Genomic DNA, 26,795 nt, shown 5'->3' on the forward strand with positions numbered 1-26,795 from the left:
GCACAGTAAACCGTGAGAATCACTTGGTACTCTAATGAGCTAGGTGATTTATTGTTTTTTTGCAATGAAATGCAGTAGGGCCTAGACCTCCATCTCTTTTGTTATATAAATTGTTTAGAACTTTAGGTTTTAGTTTATTTGGGGCTATAATAAAATAATTTAGAACAGGTTGGCAGAAGAATGGAAATAAATCCATTTTAGTGACAAAAAACTGAGTCAAAAACAAAATGAAAAGATACAAAGAGAGATTTGAATCAATGTTAGTCATATAAAAAAAAAACTAACATGCATTTCAAACAAGCTTTTATTTTTAACACGAACAAATGTAGTCACACACATCTGAGAAAGGTCAGCATATAATCAGATGTCAACTGATGTCATTTTTTTGAGATGAACTTTGGAATGAAATTTGTTTTCTGGGAAAAACAATTTCATTTTTCTTTCTGCATCCATTTCTTTCTTTTGTTTAGCCACTGCAGGACAAAAAAAGACACAACTAACATTTGTAAACCATTAATATGCATTAATGACTTTCTAAACCTGAGCCAATTCTTTGTTCTGTTCTCTCCATAAGGAGAAACTAAAATACTATCTCTTGTGACACAAACTCTTAGATACCAGAGTGCTCAGGAATTTGATGGCTTTAATCATCTGATCACATAAACCTGTGCCCTTTTTCCCACTACTGTAAATGCATATATTTTTTCCTTGAAAGTCCACTCTGAATTAAATACCCCTTTCTCTGATCTTTATGCAAACTATATATATATATATATAGAGAGAGAGAGAATCTGCAAAGCAAGAGTGAAGCTGTTATCAGATGTTCACAGGTATGAAAATTTAGAAAATAAAAAACAGAACAAGGTGTATAGACGAAATATAAATCAATTTCTAAAATAAACAAGAATCTTATTATTTTTCATTTTTTGAATGTTCCATGCAATATGACAACCTAAACTGAATATTTATGTATTAATAATGAAGTGGAGTCTGAGTTAAAATCCTTAACTTTTAACGACTTTGAGAATACTCAACCCTCTCAAAGGCATTGTTAGTACAAAAGACAATACTTCTGTCACCAAGAAATGAAGACCCAGCTAGTGCATGGCCCACGTTCTTTTGGTGACCTTTCCCTACTGGTCTCCACTAACATGGGCTGATCAATTTTCCAAATATAGTGATCTTATAGGTATAGATAAAGAACTTGCAACTGGGAATGAAGTCTACAGGAGAACATACTGACTTCTGTTCATGCAACATACCTGCATTCATAACAGAAGCAGTCCTCTGCTGAGTCCATATATTCTTGGGGTTCTCCTTCCAGTTCTCCATCTTCATCCTCTTCCTCGTCCTCCTCCTCATCGGTAGCATCTTCAGCTTCTTCATCAGAACTTTTGTAGTTCTGTTCAGTTGCTTCTTTAGGATTAATAATAAGAGAATTAGGGACCACAAGAACATGGAAGAAAGATGCCACTTTATACTTAGTTTCTACAGCCAGGACTCCACCCTCAGGAAAATGTGTGAAATAGAAATACGTGGAATAAAAAGAAAGACTATCTGTGTACCTTCTAAGTGGCTGATACAGTATTTCCACAGCCCTCTGATCTCTTCTGCTTGGTAAGTTTTTCCTGGAGACATTTTCTCCGTCTTTCCTACCCATTATGCTGCTCATTATTCCTGGCCTTGTGACTATGATCACACGTGCAATGTTTTTGTGACAACTTTGGTGAAAAGTATTCTTTGACCTCAAAACAAACTTCATGCTGAAGCTCACTGGCTCCTCAATCCTTGATTATTAAACATTTTCATCTTTCAAATGCTCTACTACTAGTTCATTATTTTCTTGGATCAGTTGACCAAGTAGGGATGAGGCCTTTTTGATATCTGTCAACCAGAAATGAAGTATATCATTTGTTTGCCCTTTGCCTTCAGGCTCTCCTTCCATTTCATCCCAAGCTCCTCCCTGATCATGTACTGATCACTGACACTCACCTTCTGCTACCTCATACACTGCATTGTCTGCCTCAGCTGTCTTTTCAGACAGGGGTTGGTAGAAGGCAAGATACTTTTCCACCAGATTGTAGGGGGTTCATACCATTGGGCTTCTACTTGGGTGCAATGCAGCTTAAGTTTTCTGAGAACACCTATCCTCTGCTTCATCAAGACAGGCAAGCGTGAGCATGGCCTGCAAGTGAGCCAGCCGTGGGACATCAGCTGCAAGGGGCTGGGGAATTGGTTGCCACTGGGTAGTCTCAGCCTGTCAGGTGGGTGCACGGAATCCAGATCCCTGCACCCAAGCCATCCGCCTACACCTCGCTATCCTGGACCTCTCGAGACCTCTGGTGCCTAGTCCTCTGCTTTCTGGGGTGCTGGCCTGTCTGCTGGGGTCTGCTTACTACTCAGTCGCCCTCCCACAGGCGGGATCCCGCTCCGCACCTCGCTATCCTGGACCTCTCGAGACCTCTGGTGCCTAGTCCTCTGCTTTCTGGGGTGCTGGCCTGTCTGCTGGGGTCCGCTTACTACTCAGTCGCCCTCCCACAGGCGGGATCCCGCTCCGCACTCCTCCCATTCCCAGGCTACAGGTCCGTCTCCCGGGTCCTCAGGTTTTGACGGGGTGGATGGGCCCACCAGGCATGGTGGCTTTAACATACAGAGTAGAAGAGAAGGGACCATAATGGAAAAGTACAGGGCCTGAAACGCCAGGAAAACTCAAGGTTACCTGCAGCTTCCGCACCATCGATCTTGCAGTGCTCCTCCTCTTTCTCCTCCTCCTCCTCTTCTTCGTCTTCCTCCTCCTCCTCCTCCTCGTCCTCCTCCTCCTCCTCCTCCTCGTCCTCCTCCTCCTCCTCCTCCTCGTCCTCCTCCTCCTCCTCGTCCTCCTCCTCGTCTTTCTCCTCCTCCTCATCATCAATTTTGTTCTCTTCTCTCTCCTCCTTGTCCTCCTCCTGCACGGTCTGCACCAGCTTCAGCTCCTCGACATCCCCGGCCTCGTTGTATGCATCGCCCAAGTGGAAGGTTTGCAGCAGCAAATGGAATATCAGGAAGGTCACAACTCCAAGCAGCGCTGTCACCCACTGCAGAGGCAGCAGAATCGCCAGGAGCGATTCCGCGTCCATCAGCTGGTCTCCATCGTCGTTCTGGCGGCTGTTGGCCGAGTCCTGCCCGTTGCTGCCTGACATGGCTGGGGCTTCGAGGAAGGCGAAGGCGACAGTGAGGATCACGACCACAACCACGAGGAAGGTAACTAAAATGGCGCCTGCACACCCGACTGCCGCGGGGGACTGTGGGTGGTGGGTTGGCCGCGGGGACTGCCGGGAAGGAGGTCGTGGCAGGGCACCAGAGCAGGTGGTCGCACAGGGAATGACGTCTGAGACTGTGCCCACTGGGAGGAGAGAGCCACACAGCGTGATGCCGCCCCCTGGTTGGGGAGCACGAGGCAAGAAAGAGTCCTATAGGCTGGTGGTGGCAATGCCGGCTCAGCCTGATTGGTCCACAAAGAGTCGCCAACCTCCTGGACATCTCTGTGATCACGTGCTGAGAATGAGGTTTGACGTGACGTTCATTGTAGCATGTGATCAAGGCCATCATCTCTGCTAAGGTCTTTGGGCCCGGGAATTTCCTGGAAACCCTCGCAAATCATGTTCTTTTAATTCTGCCGTTGCGTGCAAAACTCATGTATCGCCAAAGTCCTGTGACGTAGGAACTAGTTTGTTTCCCTGTGCCCCACTGAGGACAGCTTATACTAGGGGGGACACTGACGTTTAAAAGTGAGAAAAGGTATTGATAAATTATCAGCAGCCCCCCAACTTTTCATAAGAGAAATAAAAGATAACTTGGGCCTTACAACATTATTAAAACTACTTATGGTCTTCATGTGAGGGCCAGGATTCCAGGAGGCACGAAGAGAGGTTGTGAAAGTCTCCATAGGAAGATAGTCTCCAGGTGACACTAACAGGAAGGCCTGATGCAGTTGTAATTTAGACAGATGCTAGTGACTTTTGTGGGAGGTGTCTCCATCCAAGGTCAACCGGTTTTCAAATAACACCATCAAAGGCCCTAAGTAAAATTTGTAATTGAGGACTGTCGTTTACCCTCCAGAACCCAAAGGTCCTCATAGACGTTGGGTTTAGTTTATCATTGTGGGTGCCAAGAGGGTCAATCACTGTTTGTTTCTTTTGAATGTTTTCAATTCATTTTAACTGCTACATAAAAACATTGAAATGTACACATTAATGTGGCGTTATGTAATGTTTTGATAAATGTACACATTGTGTAATTTTTAAGTCATGTTGAACACATCTGTCTCCTCAAGCATTTATCATTTCTTCATGGTGAACACTTTCAATCTCCCATGTTCTAACTTGTAGTGCACAGTATGTTATGTTGTCTATAGTCAGAACTTCTTGTCCCCAATATTATCTAATTCTTTACAATGTCTATTCTCTGTTTAGTAACTCTTCTGAGATTATAGGAGCTGCCTTGTAAAATTTAGTGGCATTCCCAGGTATTGGGGTTATTCAATCCCCAGGGTTGATTACATATATAAAGTTTTCCTAAATGATGCATTTTAGATATGAAATCAATTCAAAAACTCTTTGTAGACATACAGAGCTAATCACTACGCTTTATCTTTTACCATAATCATCATTGTTGTTTTGGTAAAATTCAGGAAAGTTAAAATTCACCATTTTAAGGAATACACTTTAGTGGCATTTGGTACATCCATAGTGCTTCATATTCCATCACCTCTGAACAATCCGAGATAAATCTTTACCCCCAAGTGAAACCTCTGTCTTCATTGAGCAGTCCTTCACTCCCCATTTCTCTCTGTAACACTCCCCACCCCTGCAGGCTCTGGAAACTACTAATCTTCTGTCTCTGTAGATTTACCTGCTCTGGGTATTTGAAGTAAGTGAAATCATAAACAATGTTACTTTCAGGGCTGGCCTCTCACTTAGCATAAAGATTTATTAAGTTATTCCATTGCGTAGCATGTATTAGTACCTCATTCCTTTTTATAGCCACTAGTATTCTTGAGATGTCACACTTTGTTTATCCATTCATCACATGATGGGCATCAGGGATGTTTCTATCTTTTGGTTCTTGGGAAAGGGCTGCTATGAATAATGAAGTATTTTAGTTTTTTGAGTAAATTCTTTTTTAACATTTTTATTAGTATTTCGTAGGTGTACAAGGACGTTTGGCTGTGGTATTTCCATATGTGCGTACAATTTGATTCATCTCCTCCACTATTCTCCGTCTTTCCCCACCCCCTTCTTATGATGTTCCATATTAATACATGTATAGCTAATACATTTACCATTTCCACACTCCTTTAACCTCCTTATTTTCCCTCCCCCTCACACTAGTATCCTCCCCTCAACATGACCCATTTTATATTCCTGTCCTTCATTTTATGTGTCTGTTCATTTCTCAGTGAGGCTTTGTCCTGATATTTTACCTGTAAATATATTATACTTTAATCAGTCTGACCCCCTCTATTTCTCTTCCTTACCCTACCCCCACCCAGGATTATTCAGCAGTTCTAAGCATATTTTGTTGTGTCTCATTTCTAAACAGATGTGATATATTCAATATTATTCTCTCTCTATCTTTGTCTTCTTTCCCTCCCCCATTAGTCTCCTCTAACAGCCCCACTACTGGAAACATGTTCCGTATGTATATGCATACATGATAATGTACGTATTAGTACTTGGATATATCTTCCACATATGAAAGAAAACACTTGACTTTTGTCTTTCTGAGCCTGGCTTATGTCACTTAATGTGATGGTCTCCAGTTCCATCCATTTACCTGCAAATGACAAAATTGCATTCTTCTTTATGGTTGAATAACATTCCATCAGGTATATTCCATTATATATTGTATATATATACATACACATCATATACATATGTACATATATATATATCACATTTTCTTTTTTAAAAATTTTTCTACTTTTTTTTATTATAATTGTTGTGCTAGGTGGAGGTACATTGCAACATTTACAAAGGTTCTAACAATGTATCAAATATATCATATTTGAATTCACCCCCTTCACTGCTCTCTTTCATCCCCCATCCCTTAATTCATTGAGCAATTTCAACAGGTTTCATCTTTGCATTTACATACATGTGTATACACTATTTGCATCATATGTACCCTCGCACCCCTTTCCCCACTACCTTCCCCCTGCCACCAGTGCCAACACCTCCACCCTTCAAACCTCCACACCCACCCTTCCTCAGAACCTCTTCTGTCCTCCTATTCTCTAATTTTGTACAAGAAAAAAACTAATTAGAGAAATATGGCATTTTTTGCTAGTTTAAGATAAAGATAGCTGCAAAGGGAGATTCCTTGTGTTGTTTCCACGCATATATGTATTACAATATCAATTTGTTCATCTCTTCCAGTCCTCTTCACTCATGCCTCATCCCCTTCGCATGGTGGCCCTGGCCACCATGTTTTTATTTTTAATTTTTTATTGTTTTATTATTCATATGTACATACAATGCTTAGGTCATTTCTCCCCCCTGCCCCTCCCTACCACCCACTCTGCCCCCTCCGTCTCCCCCCCACACCCTCAATACCCAGCAGAAACTATTTTGCCCTTATCTCTAATTTTGTTGAAGAGAGAGCATACGCAATAATAGGAAGGAACAAGGGATTTTGCTAGTTGAGGGAAGGATAGCTATACAAGGAGTTGACTCACATTAATTTAATTTCCTGTACATGTGTGTTCCCCCTAGGTTAATTCTTTTTAATCTAACCTTTTTCTCTAGTTCCTGGTCCCCTTCTTCTCTTGGCCTCAGTTGCTTTTAAGGTATCTGCTTTAGTTTCTCTGCATTGAGGACAGCAAATGCTAGCTAATTTTTTAGGTGTCTTACCTATCTTCACACCTCCCTTGTGTGCACTCACTTTTATCATGTGCTGAAAGTCCAATCCCCTTGCTGTGTTTGCCCTTGATCTAATGTCCACGTATGAGGGAGAACATACGGTTTTTGGTCTTTTGGGCCAGGCTAACCTCACTCAGAATGATGTTCTCCAATTCCATCCATTACCAGAAAATGATAACATTTCGTTCTTCTTCATGGCTGCATAAAATTCCATTGTGTATAGATACCACATTTTCTTAATCCATTCGTCAGTCATTGGGCATCTTGGCTGGTTCCATAACTTGGCTATTGTGAATAGTGCCGCAATAAACATGGGTGTGCAGGTGCCTCTGGAGTAACCTGTGTCACAGTATTTGGGTATATCCCCAAGAGTGGTATTGCTGGATCATATGGTAGATCAATGTTTAGCTTTTTAAGTAGACTTCAAATTTTTTTCCAGAGTGGTTGTACCAGTTTACATTCCCACCAACAGTGTAGGAAGGTTCTTTTTTCCCCCCCATCCTCGCCAACACCTGTTGTTGGTGGTGTTGCTAATGATGGCTATTCTAACAGGGGTGAGGTGGAATCTTAGCATGGTTTTAATTGGCATTTCCTTTATTGCTAGAGATGGTGAGCATCCATTTGCCTGCAAATGAGAAAATTACATTCTTCTTTATGGCTGAATAATATTCCTTTAGCTATATATATACATGTATATCATATATATACACAAATATGTATACATGTATACATACATGTGAAGTATATGTATAGGTCATATATATGTATACATGTCATGTATATATGTGGTATATATATATATATATCTCACATTTTCTGAATTTGTTCTTCTGTTGTAAGATACCTGGACTCTTTCCATAGTTTGACCATTGTGAATTATGCTGCAATAAATATGGGTAAATATTGTGTGCAATTCTCTGCACTGCTTCTTTGGTTTGATGATTGTTTCCTTTGCTGTAAAAAAGCTTATAGTTTCATGTAGTCCCATTTGTCAATCCTTTTTTTTAATTCCTGAGATATTTTAGTTCTATTTACAAAGTTATTGCCTATGCTTATATGTTCCAGTGTATTCCCAATTCTTTCCTGAAGTAGTTTCAATGTTTTAGGCCTTATATATTATGGTTCTTCATCCACTTCATCCACTTGAATTTGATGCATTTATAGGGTGAAAGACAGGGATCTAGTTTTAGTTTTCTACATTCAGATGTCAATTTTCCATCGTATGTTTTGGGCTTCTTTATCAAAAATCTGATGGCTGTAGCTCTGTGGATTTATCTCTGTGTTTTCTTTTCTGTTCCACTGGTCTTCATGTCTGTTTTTGTGCCATTACCATGCTGGTTTTATTGATATAGCTCTGTAGTATAGTTTGAAGTAAGGTATTTTGATACCTCCAACATTATCCATTATCTTCTTGGTTTTTTGAGGTCTTTTGTACTTATATATCAGCTTTCGGGTTGAGTTTTGTTTTGTTGGGACTGGGGCTTAAACTCAGAGCTTCATAGTTGCAAACAGGTACTCTACCACTTGAGCCACAACTCTACCCCATTTTGCTCTGGTTATTTTAGAGATGGGATCTTGTGAATGGCCTGGATCCGTGATCATCCTAATCTAAGCCTCCCAAGTTAGCATTAATGCTCCTAAACTAGCATTACAGGAATGAGCTACCAGTGCCCAACTTTGGGTTGATTGTTCAAACTCTGTTAGGGATGTCATTGGAATTTTTGTGGAGGTTTCATTGAACATATAGATTGTTTTTGGTAGTATAGCCATTTTCATTATATTAATTCTGCCGATCTATAAGCATGGGAGATCTTTCCATCTTCTAATGTCTTCTACAATTTCTTTCTTCAGTGATTTGTTGTTTTTGTTCTAGAAGTCGTTCACTTCCCTTTTAAATTTATTCCTAGTTTTTTTTTTGACGCTATTGTAAATGGATTGTTTTCTTAAATTCTTTCTTGGTCTGTTCATTATTGTTGTATTTAAAAGCTAATGATTTTTCATGTGTTTGTGTCCTGCTACACTGCTGAAAGTTTTCATGATTTCTAGAAGTTTTTAGGGTTTTTTAGGTATAAGATCATGTCATATGCAAATAGGAATAATTTGACTTCTTCCTTTCTGATTTGATTTCCTTTTATTTCTTCTTCCTGTCTTATTGCTCTGGCTAGGAATTCCAACAGTATGTTGAATAAAAATGGGAAAAGTAGATGCCCTGTCTCATTTCTGATGTTAGAGAGAAATGATTTCAGATTTTCCCCATTTAGTATGATATTGGTTATAGGTTTTGCATATATTACCTTTATTAATTGAGGTACATTCCTTCTATTACTAGTTTGATCAGCGTTTCTTATCAAGAAAGGATGTTGACTTTTGTCAAAAGACTTTTTCTGCATTTATTGAAATGATCATGTGGTTTTTATCCTTGATTCTATCTATGTGCTTTGTTACATTTATTGATTTTTATATGTTGAACCACATCTGCATCCCTGGAATGAATCATGGTGTACGATCTTTTTGATATGTTGTTGAATTCAGTTTGCCAGTATTTTATAGATAATTTTTGCATCTTCATTCATTAAAGAGATTTGCCTATATTTCTCCTTTTCTGTTGTGTACTTTTCTGCTTTGGGGATCAGTGTAATACTGGCTTCATAGAATGAGTATAGTAGTGTTCCTTCCCTTTATATATCATGGAAAAGTTTGAAGAGTGTTGGTATTAATTCTTCATAAATTCTGTAAGGTCTAAATGTGATTTCCCACAGTCTAGCTTAGTATATACCTACCCAGTGAGAATAGATCCTCATCCAGCTGGTTCCTGTTGTAGACTGACAAGCTGGATCTTACCCATTTCTCTCTACTTACCAACTTTCACTTCACTGCCACCCCACAAAACTATTTTTAAAAGGCAATAACATCTTTTGAGAACTAATGTGTTTGCTGTCCTCTTGTTACTACAAATCCTTTCCCCAAGAGCCTCTGCTGGCTAACTCTGCACTTGAATAGATCTCTGTGACCCTGTATGTTATGTATGCTATTTTCATTCTTCAGGGTTGTAAGAATATGTGACTAATAAACTGTTGTCATTGTCTTCTATCCAGTATCTGGTACTGTGTGTTTGGCCATCTCATACTAAATAGTATGGAGTGCTATACTATATAGTGTGGGGTATCCTCTTTTCAATTTTGTCAGTTTGTGCTTTATATATTTAGGGAGACTGTGTTAGGTCCATATAGGTGTATAATTGTACTATATTCTTTTTTTATTATTGTTGTACTGGGAGTACAATGTGGCATTTACAAAAGTTCTTACAATATATCATAGTTAAATTCACCTTCTCCATGACGCTCCTTTATTTGTCAGCTTTTTGTCACTGTGGCAAATACTTTAACGGGGGGAATTATTTTGGCTCATTGTTTCAGAGGTTTTAGTTCAGTGTTGGCTAAATCACAGTGGTTTAGGTCTGAGGCAATGCAGAATATGGCAGTGTGAATTTGTGGCAGAGGCTGCTCAATTCATGGCAGCCAGGACACAGAGAGGCAAGAAGTATGGGGCTGGGGACAAGGAGTATCTTTCTGAGGCATGCCACCATGAGCTACTTCCCCCAACAATGCCCTACTTTCTAAAGTTCCACCACCTGCTATCATTCAAATTTTGAATTCCATTGGTGGAAGCAGATCCCATTATCTAACCACTTCCCCAAAACCTAGCTTTTGAACACCACTTGTATTTGGAACCAAGCCTTTAATACATGAGTCTATTGGAGGAACACTTATTACCCAAACATAACATGTATTGACATTTTTCTCAACACACAAAGGCCTTGTTTGACTATAAAGCAATTTTTGTCTTAAAGAATTTTTATCTGCTATATCAGTATAATCTCCCAAGGTTTCATTTTGTACTATTTATATGGAATATAATTTTCCATCCATCCATTTTCAACCTATGTTTATTTGAATCTAATGCAAGTCTCTTGTAGACAATTTATATTTCAATAATGACTTTGTTTTGTTTTAATTTTACTCTTTACTAAGCTTGATTTTTTAATTGGTGTGTTTAATCCATTGGGTTTGAAGTAATGCTAAAAAGACTTTTTCTGTCATTTTGCTATTTGTTTTCTGTGTGTATCATATGTTTTTGTTGCTCGATTTCTAAATTACTGCTTTCTTCTGTGATTAATTGAATTTTCCTAGTGTATCATTTCAATTCTCTTACAAATTCATTTTCCTGTATGTTGTCAAGTTTTGCTCTTTTTTTGGAAGTTGCATTGGGGATTATAATTGATAATTTTATAATAATCAGTTTTGTTACTATCAAGATAGTTCCAAATAATGTCAAAATATGCTAGTTTACATCTGTGCCACACTCTTTTGTGATCATTGTGATAAGTTACATCTTTGAGTGCTCATTAATAATGGTTTTAATTATTGTTTTATGCATATGCTTTGTAAATCAGAAAGGATGAAAAAAGGACATACAATTTTTTCACTCATATTGGATCCCCTAGTTAAAATAGTTAAATATGGCCTAATGTAAATTTAAAAGGGGCCTGAGGGCCTTTTTAAGGTACCATGGGATAAGCTACTATTGGGTACCATGGGGTACCATGGGGTAGCTCAGCAGCTTTGACTTCACCCATAATTATAAGTGTGAAGCTTCTAACTTTTTTTTTTTTGAAGGCTGTTTTAGCTATTTAGGGTCCTTTGAAAATTTCACAAGTATTTTAGAATCAACCTATTCCATTTCTGTAAAAATGACCACTGGGGCTTCAATAGGGATTGCATTGCATCTGTAGATTGCTTTGTGGTTGTTCATTATCCACAATAATAGGTCTCCCAATGCATGAACATAGCTTGTCTGTCTATTTATTTCTTTTCTAATTTCTTTTATCAACATATCATAGTTTTCAGTGTACAGTTCTATCACTTTGTTGGCAAAATTTATTTTTTAACATCATTCTTTTCTGTTGTTATAAATGAAATCTTTTTAATTTCACTTTCAGATTGTTCATTGATAGTATAAAGAAATAAAACATTTTGATATGCTGATCTTGTACATTGCAAACTTGCTAAATTGTTTACCTCTAATACTTTTTTTGTCCATGTTTTAGAATCTTGTATATGTAAGATCCATTTTGCCTGTGAATAGAAATAATATTATTTTATCCTTCTTAAATACACTTTATTTATTTTTATTGCCTAGTTGTTCTACCTAGAGCTTCCAGTACAGTTTTGAGTAGAAATGGTGATATCAGGCATTTTTGTCTTATTCCTAATCTTAAGAGGAAAGCTTTAGTCTTTCAATAGTGAGTATAGTGTCACCTGTGGGTTTCTCATCAATGCCCTTTATCATGTTGAGGAAGTTCCCCTCAATCTTAGTTTACTGACTATTTTTCTTTCATCGGGAAAGATTGATTTTGTCAAAATCTTTTTCCGCACTAAGGGAGATGATCATGTGTTTTTCCTTCATTCTATTTTATGGTGTATAATTTTAATTGATTTTCATATAATGAACCATCTTTGTATTTCTGTGAAATCTACCTCTTGGTCATGATGTAAATCCTATTATATATTGAACTATGTTTGATAGGATCTGCTGATGATTTCTTTTTAGATCTTCATAGGAAGTATTCCCTCCTTTCTAACTTTTGGAAGGATTTGAGACATTTTGGTGTTAATTCTCTGAATGTTTGGTAAAATTCAGTGAAGTCATCTGGCCCTAGGCTTTACATTGTTGGAAGATTTTTGATTACTTATTCAATCTCTTTTATTGTTAGAGGTCAGGTAAAATTTTTATTTATCCTTGAATAGTTTTGGTAGATTGTGAATTTCTAGTAACATTTATTTTAGCTAATTTTTCTAATTTCTTGGCATATAATTTGGTCCATAGTGTGTTCCTTTTAGTATTTATGAAATATGCAACAATTTTTTCAAATTAACTTATGATTTTAGTGGTATCAGTCTTTTCTCTTTCTCATTGATGGCTCAAGGCACATCAATTTTGGTGATCTTTCAAAGAACCACTTTTGGGTTCATTGATTCTATTGTTTTCCTCTTTATTTCATTTTTTTCTGCTCTGATCTTTATTATTTCCTTCTTTTGATTACTTGGAGTTTAGCTTGCCCTTCCTTTTCTTATTTGTTAAGGTGTAAAATTCAATTACTGATTTTGAATGTTTCATTTTTTTAAATAGATGCTTACAGCTATATATCTACCCCCTGCATGCCATAAATTGGGGTATATTATGTTTTTGTTTTCATTCATCTCCAAGTATTTTAAAATTTTATTTCCAGTTTCATTTTTTACTTACTTCCTGTTTAAGAATGTGTTGTTTAATGTACACAATTTTGAGTGTGAGGCCAGGGATGGCAACTTGGCATTGGGGTGGGCCTGAGACTGGGGGCTATGTAAATTGACCTGTCTCTGACTATTCTGAAAACTAGGATGAGCTTAGGACCTGTATCCATAAGGGCTGACCTAGAAGTTGGGTCCACATATGTTGGCTTCATGACTAAGATTGTGAGGGCTGTTGTTTCTTTATATACTCTTTCTGCCCGTTCTTCCCTCTCCTTTCCTTCTAAGGGTCCCATTCTATGTATGTGGATATGTTGGATTCTTGTCCCATAGGTATCTGACTCAGTTCCCCATTCTACTCCTCAGTCTGAAAAGTCTGAATAATTTCAATTGATCTACCTCCAAATTCAATGATTTTTTTTCACTAGGTCAAACTTATTATTGAATGGCAATGGGGAATTTTCATTTTGGTTACTGTGGTTTTCAATTCTAGAATTCATTTTCTCTCTTTCTGTCTTTCTGTACTGGGTTTGAACACAGGGTGCCATGTTTTCTAGGCAGGCAGCAGGTCCTCTATCACCAAACCATTCTACCAGCCCTGCCTTAGTCTTCTGAGTGCAGGGATTGCAGGTGTGTACCACCACACCCAACTTCCTTATTTTTAAAAAATAATATCTATTCTTTGATATTCTTAATTTGGTGAGATTATTCTCATACTTAACATGCTTTCCTTTGTTTTTTGAACATGTTTGTAGTAGTTGATTTAGATTCTCTGGTAATTTCAATGTCTGGGCTTCATCAGGAATAGTTTCTATTGCCTTTTTTGTGAACCATATTCTCTTATCTCTTTGCCCATTTTGTAGGTTTGCTGTTGTTGTTTCATTTGGACCTTTTAAATAATACAGTGCGACAGTCTGGAAAGAAGAAAAGCTTTCCTCTCAAATTTTTAGTTCTGTTTCCTTACATATAGTGACTTTTCTCAAGTAATTTCTTTTACTTGGATACTTTATTATCTATGGAGATTGAATTCTCTTTTCAGATTGTGGTCAGCTAATGATTAGAAAGAATTCATTAAATGAACCAATTCCAGCTCTTTTTTTTTTTTATTTGGCAATACTGGGGTTTGAACTCAGGACTTTCTGCTTGCTAAGAAGGCACTCTACAATTGCACATTTTTTTTTCTCAAACTTACTTCAATTTCAGCTTCTAGCTAGAGGCTTTGGGGTATATTTTGGAATGACTTTAGTAATCAGTCAGGCAGTTTACAATTTTGCCTGAACTTCCAGTTTTTTCTTGTACAGAGCCTCAATATCAATCACAAAGGAGAGCTAAGGACTCTCTCAGGTACTACCTGACACACGCAGAGTTCTGCACCTAGATGTGGCCTTCCAGATCTCATTTATGTTGTAACTTTTCAAAGCATCTTGGGAATATCTTCTTTTCAAGTTTTTTTTTTCTTGAAGTTTTTGAACAGCTGCTTTTTAGCCCTAGCACCACCACTTGTGGAAGCTGCAATGTTAAACAATTGCTGCAGAATTAATTTTTTTAAAAATGCCCTGAGAATATGCCAGTTCACACAAGATGGACTCTAAGTGAGATAAACACAGTCATGACTGAAAATGGGGCATTTCAGAAAGCTTTCAAGTGGATTAAATAATGATAATTATCTGAGGATTGGATTGAGAAGTTCAAACCTTTTTGTCTCTCCACCGATTGCCAGGCTGCAAGTCTCACAAGTAACATAATTTCAAAACAGTTTGTTTTAAACACTACTTAAATATGAAGCGAAGGGATCAGACTATTCCAAATTAAGACACAACAACCTCACTGTTCTTTGGATTTTGTCACCTTTTTTGGAGGTGCTGGGATTTTAACTCAGTACCTTAAACTTGTTAAGTAATCTACCACTTGAGCTAGGCTCCCATCCCTTTTGGCTTTAGTTATTTTTTGGACAGAGCCTCACATTTTTGCAGGGGCCAACCTGAAGCCCCAATTGTCCCTATCTCTCTCTCCTGAGTAACTGGGATTATAGGCATGAACCAGCATGCCCAGCATTGCCACTTTTCTTGAATAAGTGCTCCTTGGCTGATTGAAAGCCTTTGGCTAATTTCCAGAGTTCTGAAAAGTTAATTGTGACTATTTTTCTCAGTGTTCATGTTGCTTTTTGGAGATCCGTACTCCAAAAATGGCTACTCCATATTACTCAGAATTACTTCTTTAATCAGCTTCATAAGTTCAGTAAGTGTTTCTTCTCGTTGTGCAGTTTCCATTTGGATTTATTTCTCACTCACTGCTAGTCTACTTTGTTTTATAACTTACAAAATTACATTTGCATGTACATAAATGTTTGTGGTGGACAGTTACTTAATTAGAATGAAGTATTCCTCTAAGTTTCCTTGAAATCAATTTGTCATGTATTATACTATTCCTTGTATATATTTTATTTGCTTTGTTATTATTTACATGTGCTGTCTCTATGTATTTCCTTATCATTAGGGGCTTTTACAAAGTAGTATTTACTTGTATATTTGAATCATAAATTTATTTTCCTTGTAAACATTTCAGATGTTAATAGGAATACTAAAACCCTGCTTCACCACCTATGACCTTCCTCATTCTCCGTGACTTCCTGCTACTCTGCCATCAGATTATAGGATATAATTCAAGACCTTTGTTATGTGCAGTAACATGTCCTTGTGGATTATGAGGAAAAAATAAATATCTGTAGGTATTTATGAGTTTTAAAGAAAGGACACACTTTAGTGTTTTTTGGTTTGCAATCTCATTTTTACTGGATTTGTTTTGCCATTTGTTGTATTAACATCAGCCTTGTTCTCTCTAATTGATGCATACCATTTCATTTTCTGAGTCAGCCATATATTCTTTGGATAGAAACTTTCATTATCTATAGGTACATTTTCTTGTTATTATAGAAAATAATGCCGTGAATAACCTTGTAAAAATATCATTATGAGAATGGGACATTGTATATCTTGACCACCAGTGAGGATTCTCAATTGGTAATGAGATAATTCCACACTACCTCACTGACCTGGAAGGTATCGTGGATGTCTTGTCTTTGGCAAAGGGCGAAATGACCCTTGCCTTTTTTACCCAAAACATTAGCCAGTAATTAATTACAGTTATAAGGGTTTTTGAAATCCTGAGCCATATCAGACTAATACGAACTGGGGAGATAACTGTGGACAGATCTTTAAGAGGAAGTTGGCCTGTTGACCTACAGGCAAACATAAGAGTTTTGTTAGTGGAATATGTATTGAAATAGGATTCATTATGAAATCTAAATGAAGTGCTTTGCAGGTAAAGTTAGGAATAATATATTGGGATTTCTCTCAAGTATGCTTGTTTATTTATAAGAAGTATGATTTGTGTCTGGAAACATTCATTTGAAAATGGTTCATTTTTTGAATGATAACAAATAGAAGCTTTAATTATGGAAAATTTGGTGGTATGACTTACTTGGAACTATCTTCAACATGAAAAGCTTATTTAACTTGAAAAACTTATTTAAGTTTTTCTTTCTGAAATAAAAGACTTTAAGTAGTTTAGTTAATATTTGACATTTAAATGCTAATATTTAGTAACCTCAAACTCTTAAATGAGTAGGACTTTTGAAAAAAACCGGAACTTAACTGAAGGAATTTATCACCTAGAATTTGTGTGTGTGTGTGTGTGTGTGTGTGTGTGTGTGTGTGTGTGTGTATCTAGCCTCAGTTATAATGCTTAAAGTTGACAGTGAGGCAAAAAGATTATCAGATAACCACTTCTACATCATTAATTTAGGTGGCAATTCTGTTGTTCTTAGAATTGAAATATAAGTTTCATCTTAGGCATTTCATTTTTTTAACCAGATACTAATGTGGTTTAACCAGATAGATAAATTATTAAAATGAAATAGGATAATTCGAATCTTTTGCTTAGGAATTTAATTTCTTGATCAATCTAATTTTACTGTGAAATTATTTAGGGTTGTTGGTAGTTTTGATAGGCTTTTTGTTAAGAATTGTCTTTTCTGGCTTTTTTGGCCCATGCGAGCCCAGCAGACCTCTGCAGCCTAGGGCAGGCAGTTCCTCGGGCCTGGCCCACCATGCGGCCCCCTGGGAGACCTTGGGGACAGTACAGAGCATGCCCCTTGGTTGAGGTCCGCCCTGCTCCTCCTCCTGTTTGGCCAAGCTGCCTCCCATTTGGAAAGTTTTGTAGATTTTCTTTCTCCTCCTCCCACGTGGGTGGAGACCACCTCTCAAGCACCACAACGTGAGGCGGCCTCTGTGCTTGGAGGTCAGGAACCATGGTACAAGGGAGCCACCGCTGAAGTCAGCGAAACCAAGCCTGGCCCGAAGCAGGCAGCGCTAGAGGCCAAGGCCATGGCCATTGCCACGTCGGCCCAGCTGGCCAGGGCACTGTACGACAACCACAGCTGAGTCCCCCCAGGAGCTGTCCTTCCATGGAGGGGCTGTCCTATGGGTACTGCAGAGGGAGGGTGCTGATGGACTGGATGGTTTGTGCCTCTGCTCCCTGCATGGCCAGCAGGGTTTTGTACCCGCCAACAGAGTGAAACTCCTTCCTGCTGGCCCAGCACCAAAACCCAGCCTTTCCCCAGCAACTCCCATCCAGCCTGGCTCATCATGTCCAGCTTCAGAGCACAGCAATGAGAGGCAGGAGGTATATGTGGTACCACCCCCATCTCAGCCCTTACCTGCTTCAGGACCTCCAGCTAGACTCTGATCACCCTCCCCGACCCCATCTACAAGGTCCCCAGAGGCAATGGGACCCAGTTGGCTTCCCCCGGAGAAATCTTGGCCGGAGAAATCTTGGAGGTCTACGATGTGCCCTGCGGGTTCCCTCCAGCAGCCCCTATGACTCCCCAGCCTCCTTTTCCCGCCCTCTGGCCTGGGTTGCCCCACAGCCCCCTGGAGAGGATGAAGTTCCCTATGATGGGAGCCTCTAGCCCCCAAATCACCTACAGAGCCAGAGCCAGACCTGGAGAAGGAAGGGGGGCTGGAACCAGGGCCTCCCCTCTATTCTGCCCCTTCTGGCCCTGAAACAGGCCTCAGCTCTCTGCCAGTAAAACTACTGGCAAATGGGGAAAGCGGGGACATTGATGAGGACATCTGTGATGTGCCCCTGCTGGGGCCAGAGGCACCCCTTTCTCCAGAGCCCCTAGGAGCCTCAGCCTCCAATAACATGGACACCCTGGCCCAGCTTCTGGCCAGAAGTCCCCCCACTCAGGCCCCGGCTGCCTTCTGTAGAGCACCTGTCCCCACGATGTCCTCCTTGAGGCTCCTAGCCCTTCTCCAGCTCCCTCTCCTACCCCATGCTGCAAGGGCAGTATCCAGGACCAGCCTCTTGGTCCACCCCAACCCCGCCTTCCTGGCTATGGGGGCCCTAAGGTTGAAGGGGATCCAGAGGGCAGGAAGGTGGAAGATGATCCAGCAGGACCCCACAACAAGTACCACGGCATCCCTGTGGCCGAGGAGTATGACTGTCCACCTGGAGGGCATGGATAAAGCCTTCCCAGGGGACCCCGAACTGCTGGAGAGGGGTTTGCTGAAGCAGCAGGAGACCCTGTCACCAGGGGAGCCGTTGGTTCTCTCCACTGAAGACCTATAGCCCCTGCATTTCTATTCAGGGCAGTGCCAGAGCCACTACTCAGCACTGCAGGCTGCTATGGCTACCCTCATGTCCAGCCCCCAAACCAGCCAGCCCCTGTGCCTCTTTGTGCCCCAGGGCAAGCCGGTGGTGGTAGCTGCTCACTACCTAGTATTTGTTGGGGACACCCTGGGCTGGTTGGCGGCCTCTGCCCCTCTAGGAGGGGCAGGTTGGGGCTGCAGGTACAGCACTGGGCCAAGCCTTGTGGGCTACTGTGCTGGCTGTCAAGGGGGCTGCCCTGGGCTACCCATCTGGCCCTGCAGCCCAGGAGATGACATGGTGTGTGGCAGAACAGGCAGGGCAGACCCTACAATTCACCACCTTGATGACCAGCCTGACCCCCAAGGGTTCATTGCCATAGCCCTGCCCCTTCCCTGCCTGCCAGAGCCCCGCTCCAGGTCTTGGGTGACTGGATGACTCTATATTGGTGAGGGGAAGATGTCTTTCCTTTTTCCTACCCCTTCTACTCATCTCAGCCTCTCACAAAGGCATCTCTTCCCCCAACCCACCACTTTTTGTATAAGCCATTTTGTATAAATTATTTGTATTTAATATTATTTACTCCATCAGGGGCAGGCACCTGGCCCTCTGAGGCAGAGGAGAACTGCACTTCTCTCCAGTTGGGAGTGGAAGTTGCTACAGGGCCTCCTGCCTCTGGAAGTATGGCACACAGAGAATCTGTGACAGAAATGTGAGTCCACACAGAGCTTCTTTTTTTTCTGTTTCTTTTTTTTTAATTCATATGTGCATACAAGGCTTGGGTCATTTCTCCCCCCCTGCCCCCACCCCTTCCCTTACCACCCACTCCGCCCCCTCCCTCTCCCCCCTACCCCCTCAATACCCAGCAGAATCTATTTTGCCCTTAACACACACAGAGCTTCTTGAGTCCAGATCATCAGTGCCTCACTGTCACCTGAGAGCAAGGGCAGGACACTGCCCAGAATGTGAAGTCTGGGAGGCCTCAGAGGCCCCTCTCTCAGAAGGTGGGCCCGGGGTATACACCTCATTAAACTGTGGTCTGGTGAAAAAAATTGTCTTTTCTAATTTACCCAATGGAGAGAAGTTGGCTAAAAAATGCTGAAGTATTTGATAGCAGGGAACACCGAAGAGCCTCTGAGAATTTGAGGTTGTATGTACTATCATGATTGCATGTATATTTGCTTGCTTGCATATATACAATACAATGCTAATACAGGTGTTAAGAAAATGAGATTGAAGGGGATATAAGTGATCACATCTCTTAATAGGGAAGTATTGTGGCATGATAGGAAGTTGTATGGTAAAGTATGTTGAAGAATGGCCTCTATTAAGTAATCCTATTTGTAGGGGAAAAAGAAAACACAGTAAACTGATCAACATATGATATCAACTCTGTACACAGATATTTTATCTCCACTTCTTTCTACAAAGTTTGATGGCCCATTCTGGGCACTCAAAATGGCTGAGTACTTATTTTGTGGTCACATTGAAATGCATGCTGAAATTTTAGTTTTGACAGCTATCTCTAATGTATGTGTTTGCCTCTGTGTGCATTATTTGTATCTGTTGGTATACATATATATGCACACATATATCTATCTAGATCTCTTTTCATATATGTTTGCATATACATGCAGTGAAATGTAAAGCTAAAGAAAGTTTGATTAAAATTAAACATGTATAGGAAGAGGCAGCATCAGGCATGGAATGAATGGCAAAAACGTTCATGTTTATCCCAGAACATCCGTGGGTCATTGGTGCATTAGTATTCAGACTAGACACAATGTATTTGCATATATATTTCTATTTGCATATATATGGAAATAAATCTGTACATATATTTATATATTCACTTGCATACATACGTATACACTCATATATGTATATATATATATATATGTGTATGCCTGTATGTGTATGTATCTACATAGAGAGAGACAGGCAGAAATAGAGACAGAGAAAGCAGAAAGGTAAAGACAGAAAAAATTAGACAATTGATGCCTTCAAACGGAGATCATGATAAAATATGAAGTATAGTTATGGCTGGCATTCTGGCTTCTACAAGAAGAAAATTCCAAACTCAAAAGGAAGTGAAGACTGGTGAAGAGAGGACACTATTACTGAGTCAGGTGGACCTGGGCTTCAATATTTTCTCCACTACTTAGTAGGCATGTGACCTTGGCCATGCTGAAAAATGCCCCTTTCTCTAGACTTGTGACAATGGTGCATCATCATATCCTTTTCCAGTATGCCAAACCAAAGAGGTGAAAAAGGTAGAAGTTAACTTTTATTTATATTTGTGTTTCTATGCTTATTATAAGAGTTGATCTTTGATGATGTTTTTATTTGCCATTATAACGTTTCATTTTAGGCTTCACAATAAACTGCTTATCTTTTTCCATGAAAGTTATAAACATTGTTTTCTCACAAGAAGGTTACAATTGGAAGCCATTGTTTTTTGTCTGTATATTAATACACAAATGGCCCATGGATATCCTGGGGTTTGCTCTTCAGTCCATGTCTTGATGCTACCTTTTGCTATACTTGCTTAACTCCAGTGAAACTTTGTTATGATTATAGTTCTACATTTCACTTAACATTTATGTTGTTCAGCCCTGCATCACTTCTTTTTTTCTAATAATTTTATTGAGATATCATCTACATAAAGATATAATGTTCTACTTTTAGCTCTCAATTTGTTAATGGCTTTATTTTTGTAGTATGTGAACTAGGAATCAAACCCAGGGCATTGCACATACTAGGCAAGCACTCTACCAGTGAGCTACACTCCAGCCCTGTTAAGGAGTTTTAATAAAAATATATCTGAATTGCAATCACTCAAAGTTCATTTTTAGTTTATTTCCATTTAACTACCACATGTGAAGATACCACTGATTTGATTTATATCACTATTAATTAGCTTTATCTGCTCTAGAACTTTTTTTATTCATTTATTCACATGTGCATATATTGTTTAGGTCATTTCTCTCCCCTGCCCCCCTCCCCCACCCCCACACTCTTCACCCCCCCATGCTTCCAGGCAGAACCTGTTCTGCTCTTATCTCTAATTCTGTTGAAGAAAAAACATAAGCATAATAAGAAAGACAAAGCGTTTTTGCTAGTTGAGTTAAGGATAGCTATACAGAGAGATTCCTAGCACTGCTTCCATGTACAAATGTGTTACAACACAAGTTGATTCATCTCTAACTGATCTTTACACTGGTTCCTGATCCCCTTAGATAAACTTTTGTATATGTACACTAAAACAGTATGTGCTTTTATGTCTGTAATTTTTATTCAGGACATTTTTGGAGCTCATTCCATTATCAGTAGTTCATTCCTATTTATTGTCGAGTAGTGTTCCAATGTTATAAATATAATTTCTTTTCTCTTTGTTGAAGGACATGTGTTTCCAGTTAGTGCTTTAATGAAGAATGCTTCTATGAACTTGACAGACCCTTGTACAAGCCTGCTGTAAGAATACTTAGGCGTAGAAATGCTGCATCATATGTTAATGTATATTTATCTGTAAGAAACTTCCAGTTCCATAATGGTTTTACTATTTTAAACTGCTGTCAATAATGTATTAGATTTCTAATTGCTCCACAACTTTTCCAATGTGGCATTTTCAGTCTTAAAATTTGGCCCGTGAGGTCTGGAGGCATGGTTTAAGTTGCAGAGCTCCTGCCTAGCAAGTGCAAGGCCCTGAGTTCAAATCCCATCACTACCAAGAAAACCAAATTGGCCATTGGATTTTTATATAAACTGGGATGTCATTAGGTTTTCAATTTGCATTTCTCTGCTGAGTCATGATGTTGAGTAGCTTTTCCTGTGATTAATAGCCACTCACCTATCTTACTTCATGTAATGTTTGTAGTAGCTTCTGGCTTATTTTGGAATGTGGTGTTCATTCCACAATGTATATTAAAATATGAAGCTGCACACCTTAAATATAAACAAATTTTATACAAATGATACCTCAATAAAGCTGATAAGCAGGTAATTAAATATATAATCACATAAAACAATAGTTGTACTATTATATTGTAAGATTCTTAATTGTATTCTGCATAAAAATCCATACGTGTATTGTGCACAATTCTCCCTGATTGTGATTTCCACTTTCATTTCCTTTATGTTGTAATTTAAAAGCATAATATTTTAAACAAAGCATAGTTAATCAATTTTATTTTATCTGGTGCTTTTTGTCACCATTCTGAGAAATCCCTGTCTACTCTGTAGCTGCAAAGGACTTCTGTTTCCTACTAGAAATTTAGTTTTTACTTTTTTGTCTATGATCCATTGTGAATGCTCTTTTATTATTTTAGGAACAGGGTCAAGACTCATTCCTTCCCATACATATTCAGTTTATCAGCAAATTTAGATCTCTTTCTGAATGCTTTGTTCTCTTCGATGAATCTGTATGTTTATTTTTCCATCAATGCTACACTTTTTTGGTAACTTTAGTTTTGTTTTAAACCTTAAAATAGTCCAACATTTAGCTGGATGCTGGTGGCTAATACCCGTAATCCTAGCTACTTGGGAGGCTTAGATCAGGAGGATCAAGGTTCCAGGTGATCCGGGCAATTTGCAAGATCCCATCTCAAAGGAAAAAAGCTGGGCAGGATTGTACACACTTGTCATCCCAGCTACAGGAAGAAACTGAAAATAGAAGGATTATGGTCCAGGCCTGCCTGGGAAAAAAGTGAGACCCTATCTCCAAACAATTAGAGTGCTAGTCTAGCTAGAGTAAGATGAGTTCAGAACACCATACCGCCCCCATGAAAGAACTCCAACTTTTTCTAAGATTGGTTTGAATATTCTTTTTTTTTAATTCATATGTGCATACAAGGCTTGGGTCATTCCTCCCCCCTGCTCCCACCCCCTCCCTTACCACCCACTCCGCCCCCTCCCTCTAACCCCTACCCCCTCAATACCCAGCAGAAACTATTTTGCCCTTATTTCTAATTTTGTTGTAGAGAGAGTATAAGCCATAATAGGAAGGAACAAGGGTTTTTGCTGGTTGAGATAAGGATAGCTATACAGGGAGTTGACTCACATTAATTTCCTGTGAGTGTGTGTTACCTTCTAGGTTAATTCTTTTTGATCTCACCTTTCCTCTAGTTCCTGGTCCCCTTTTCCTATTGGCCTCAGTTGCTTTTAAGGTATCTGCTTTAGTTTCTCTGCGTTAAGGGCAACAAATGCTAGCTAGTTTTTTAGGTGTCTTACCTATCCTCACCCCTCCCTTGTGTGCTAAAGCTTTTATCATGTGCTCAAAGTCCAATCCCCTTGTTGTGTTTGCCCTTGATCTAATGTCCACATATAAGGGAGAACATACGATTTTTGGTCTTTTGGGCCAGGCTAACCTCACTCAGAATGATGTTCTTCAATTCCATCCATTTACCAACGAATGATAACATTTCGTTCCTCTTCATGGCTGCATAAAATTCCATTGTGTATAGATACCACATTTTCTTAATACATTCGTCAGTGGTGGGGCAACTTGGCTGTTTCCATAACTTGGCTATTGTGAATAGTGCCGCAATAAACATGGGTGTGCAGGTGCCTCTGGAGTAACCTGTGTCACAGTCTTTTGGGTATATCCCCAAGAGTGGTATTGCTGGATCAAATGGTAGATCAATGTCTACCTTTATAAGTAGCCTCCAAATTTTTTTCCAGAGTGGTTGTACTAGTTTACATTCCCACGAACAGTGTAAGAGGGTTCCTTTTTCCCCCGCATCCTCACCAACACCTGTTGTTTGTGGTGTTGCTAATGATGGCTATACTAACAGGGGTGAGGTAGAATCTTAGTGTGGTTTTAATTTGCATTTCTTTTATTGCTAGAGATGGTGAGCATTTTTTCATGTGTTTTTTGGCCATTTGAATTTCTTCTTTTGAGAAAGTTCTGTTAAGTTCACTTGCCCATTTCTTTATTGGTTCATTAGTTTTGGAAGAATTCAGTTTTTTAAGTTCCCTATATATTCTGGTTATCAGTCCTTTGTCAGATGTATAGCTGGCAAACATTTTCTCCTAGTCTATGGGTGTTCTCTTCAGTTTAGAGACCATTTCTTTTGATGAACAGAAGCTTTTTAGTTTTATGATGTTCCATTTATGCTCTCTTTTAGTTGCTGTGCTGCTGGGGTTTCGTTGAGAAAGTTCTTACCTATACCTACTAACTCCAGAGTATTTCCTACTCTTTCCTGTATCAATTTGTGGTCTGATATTAAGATTCTTGATCCACTTTGAGTTAATCTTAGTATAGGGTGAAATACATGGATCTAGTTTCAGTTTTTTGCAGACTGCTAACCAGTTTTCCCAGCAGTTTTTGTTGAAGAGGCTGCTATTTCTCCATCGTATATTTTTAGCTCCTTTGTCAAAGACAAGTTGGTTATAGTTGTGTGGCTTCATATCTGAGTCCTCTATTCTGTTCCACTGGTCTTCATGTCTGTTTTTGTGCCAGTACTGTGCTGTTTTTATTGTTATTGCTTTGTAATATAGTTTGAAGTCGGGTATGGTGATACCGCCAGCATTGTTCTTTTGACTGAGTATTGCCTTGGCTCTTCATGGCCTCTTGTGTTTCCATATAAATTTAAAGGTAGGTTTTTCAATCTCTTTAATGAATGTGATTAGAATTTTGATGGGAATTGCATTAAACATGTAGATTACTTTTGGGAGTATCGACATTTTTACTATGTTGATTCTACCAATCCATGAGCATGGGAGATCTCTCCACTTTCTATAGTCTTCCTCAATCTCTTTCTTCAGAAGTGTATAGTTTTCCTTGTAGAGGTCTTTCACATCTTTTGTTAGGTTTACACCTAGGTATTTGATTTTTTTTGAGGCTATTGTAAATGGAATTGTTTTCATACATTCTTTTTCAGTTTGCTCATTGTTAGTGTATAGAAATGCTAATGATTTTTCTATGTTGATTTTATATCCTGCTACCTTACTATAGCTATTGATGATGTGTAGAAGCTTCTGAGTAGAGTTTTTTGGGTCTTTAAGGTATAGGATCATGTCATCTGCAAATAGGGATATTTTGACAGTTTCTTTACCTATTTGTATTCCTTTTATTCCTTCTTCTTGCCTAATTGCTCTGGCTAGGAATTCCAGTACTATATTGAATAGGAGTGGAGATAGTGGGCATCCTTTTCTAGTTCCTCATTTTAGAGGGAATGGTTTCAGTTTTTCTCTGTTAAGTATAATGTTGGCTGAAAGTTTGTCATATGTAGCATTTATGATGTTGAGGTACTTTCTTTCTCTTCCTAGTTTTCTTAGAGCTTTTATCATGAAATGGTGTTGGATCTTATCAAAGGCTTTTTCTGCATCTATTGAGATGATCAAGTGGTTTTTGTCTTTGCTTCTGTTAATGTGGTTTATTACGTTTATTGATTTTCATATGTTGAATCACCCCTGCATCCCTGGGATGAAGCCTACTTGGTCGTGGTGAATAATCTTTTTGATGTGTTGCTGAATTCGGTTTGCCATTATTTTGTTGAGGATTTTTGCGTCAATGTTCATTAAGGAGATTGGCCTATAGTTCTCCTTTTTGGAGGTGTCTTTGCCTGGTTTGGGGATAAGTGTAATACTGGCTTCATAAAATGTGTTTGGCAGCTTTCCTTCCCTTTCTATTTCGTGGAACAGTTTAAAGAGGTTTGGTATCAGTTCTTCTTTAAAGGTCTGATAGAATTCATCAGAGAATCCATCAGGTCCTGGACTTTTCTTTTTGGAGAGCCTCTTGATTGCTGCTTCAATTTCATTTTGTGTTATAGATCTATTCAGGTGATTAATTTCCTCTTGGTTCAGTTTTGGATGATCATATGTATCTAGAAATCTGTCCATTTCTTTAAGATTTTCAAATTTATTTGAATATAGGTTCTCAAAGTAGTCTCTGATGATTTCCTGGACTTCCATGGTGTTTGTTGTTATCTCCCCTTTTGCATTCCTGATTCTACTA

At 39.1% G+C, this 26,795-nt stretch overlaps 1 long non-coding RNA gene and 1 pseudogene across 2 annotated transcripts in view; both read left to right on the top strand.

The window, feature by feature from the left end:
• Nucleotides 1-26,795, top strand: part of LOC141419693 (uncharacterized) — a 136,175-nt gene that overhangs the window by 97,799 nt on the left and 11,581 nt on the right. For both annotated transcript variants that reach the window (XR_012444312.1, XR_012444311.1), the window contains one exon: nt 2,964-3,240. This is a non-coding gene — a long non-coding RNA (uncharacterized lncRNA). The remainder of the gene's footprint in view (nt 1-2,963; nt 3,241-26,795) is intronic.
• On the top strand, nt 17,192-19,371 carry LOC109674766 (embryonal Fyn-associated substrate pseudogene; annotated as a pseudogene).

The sequence above is a fragment of the Castor canadensis genome, chromosome X (genome assembly GCF_047511655.1).
Source record: "Castor canadensis chromosome X, mCasCan1.hap1v2, whole genome shotgun sequence".
NCBI lineage: Eukaryota > Metazoa > Chordata > Mammalia > Rodentia > Castoridae > Castor > Castor canadensis.